We start from the raw sequence: 2,253 nt of genomic DNA on the forward strand, positions 1-2,253 counted from the left end.
GGATGCTCCGTGCTGCTGACAGCAGCTTCTCCTCCCTGCTCTCGCTCTACAGCAGCCGCTGTGCTTGGTGCCGTTCCAGTGCTTTCTGCTGGATCTGTTTGAGGTATTTTGGGATGTATGTTCCTGCAAATTAATTGACAGGCTGGGATAGCAGATGAGGAAGCAAAGTTGTCTTCTCTGTCATTTCATTAGTTTTTGAGATTACAGTTGTTTTGAACCTCTAATAAAGCAGTCTGAAGGCAGTTCTCCCCTTCACTCCGCTCGCACGCTGATGCTCCAGGCATTCTTGTCTCAAGATTGAATTTCCAGCRAGTAGAAAAGCGCACAGGAGCACAGAATTCCTTTTCCTGTTCCATTATCCGCTGGGGATGTGTCCCCTCCTCCTGCCCAGGAGGTTCAGGGGCAGGGAAGACAGATCCTGAGTGCGAGAAAGGGGATCCAGAGGGTTTCCTTCATAGGAAAAGCTGGTTTCTCTCAGCGTTTTGCTGTTGGTTTTCCCAAATGTGGAAGGAAGTGCATGCTGACGTGGGCCCTGCCAGATTGCCCAGATTTCCTCTCGGGGATGCTTTTCTACCTAGAGAAAGAAATAAAAGGTTATTTTGGAATGTGAGCTGTGCTGCTGTGGGAGTGTGAGGTGCTGTGCCAGGGATGGGCACAGGGCATTCCAAACCCCAGCAGGTTCCCTCCTGTCCTGCCTGTGCCCTCTGTGCCCTCTGTGCCCCTCTGGTGCTCAGAATTGCGGGGCTAAAATGGGATTTGCATCCATGAGAGCACCTGGACCCAGTGGAGATTGAGTGAAACCACTGCTGCATCCTCCGGGCACTCTGATGGATTTGGAATTTCTAAAACTGGGAATCTGAGAGCTGTAATCTGCCAGAGGTGTCAGAGGGATCTGTGAGTTTGTCCGGAGAAACGGGGCGATTGAAGCTGAGGAAGTCACCGCAGCAGGAATTTATGGAAGTGATAAAACAACTTTTGACAACAGGCTCAGCTCCCAGCAGCTTCTCTGCAGCAAGAGAGAATATTTTCCTCCTGTTGGATCGATAAACAATTAATTCTAAAGCAGGAGCTGGAGCAAAAGGGAGAGTTTTCCAGGCTTCTAAACTCTTAATCAAGCTCTGGGTGAAACACAGATGTGAGAATCTGAGACCTGCTGATAAAATCTTGACCTTGATAAGGGGTTCCTCAGTTCCTGGGCCGTGGATGATACTTCCTTGGCTGAATAAATCCTCTTGTAAATATAGAACTTGTTCYCAGATATTTATGCTTCCAACGTGTTTAATGTAGCTTTACTTAATAATCTGCTTCAAAATGCTGACTTCCCCCCCCCACATTTTAATTGAATTCTAATTTCCATTCAGAATCAGCTTAAATTAAATGAGTTTAAAAATACAGTAAATAAYACTTATAATTCACTTACTCTTACCATAAGCTGTGAAAATAAAGACTCCAATAACCCTTTAAAGCTGCTCATGGTGCAGCCCTCTCCCTAGCAGAAAACCCAGCATCCTTTGGCTGAATGTGCTGCTTTTGGGATTTGTGCCCAGCCAGGCTCAGGGAGCTGTCGGTGCCGTGTTCTTTGGGGTCAGACTGTGCAGGGGGACTCRGGGGTGGTGGCACTGCTGTCCTGTGTTTGTGGCTTTGGGGACTCCCTGGGCACTGCTGCCAAACCTTTGGCTCTTTGCTGCTGTGATGGAAATGGGGGTTTCACTGAAATTTGCCCAAACAGTGCAGGGGTCCCCACTGATGGGTGTTGATGGCTGCTGGGGTGTGGCTGTGCTCCAGCACCTCTGTTTGTGGGCTGGGAGGGTCTGTTCACTCTTACTGGGACTGGAAAGAGTCTGGTTTGCAGAAAAAAGGTTTGAGGAGCTCTCAGAACCTGTGCTTTGATCGTGGGCAGTGAAGGCCCCTCTGTGCTGCAGGGAGGGGTGTGAGCTGATGGGGTGGACTCTGCTTTGGCTCTTTCCTGGCCCTGGGACATCCTTGAGGTCAGGGTGGCACTGCCCAGGTGCCCAAATCCCCCTGGGGCAGGGTCAGGACTGCAGGGTCCCTGTGCAGGAGCTCAGTATTTGGGGCTGTCCCCGTGTCCCCTYCACCAGAACAGGGTTTGGGGTGCTGAGCCCCTGGTGCTGCCTGGGGAGGCTCTCAGCAGCACATCCATCTGGGAAGGTGCTTCACGGACTGAGCACATCCCGACGTGCAGAGAGCCTGAAATTGTTCCATGCATAGCCAGACTTTTTTTTTTTTTTTTTT

General features: G+C 50.2%; 1 protein-coding gene across 1 annotated transcript in view; it reads left to right on the forward strand.

Moving 5' to 3' along the window:
• RBFOX3 (RNA binding fox-1 homolog 3) overlaps positions 1 to 2,253 on the forward strand; it is a 113,115-nt gene that overhangs the window by 4,033 nt on the left and 106,829 nt on the right. The gene's annotated exons all lie outside the window — the stretch shown is intronic.

The sequence above is a fragment of the Malurus melanocephalus genome, unplaced genomic scaffold (genome assembly GCF_030028575.1).
Source record: "Malurus melanocephalus ecotype Western Australia unplaced genomic scaffold, MMel_1.1 scaffold_453, whole genome shotgun sequence".
Classification (NCBI taxonomy): Eukaryota; Metazoa; Chordata; class Aves; order Passeriformes; family Maluridae; genus Malurus; species Malurus melanocephalus.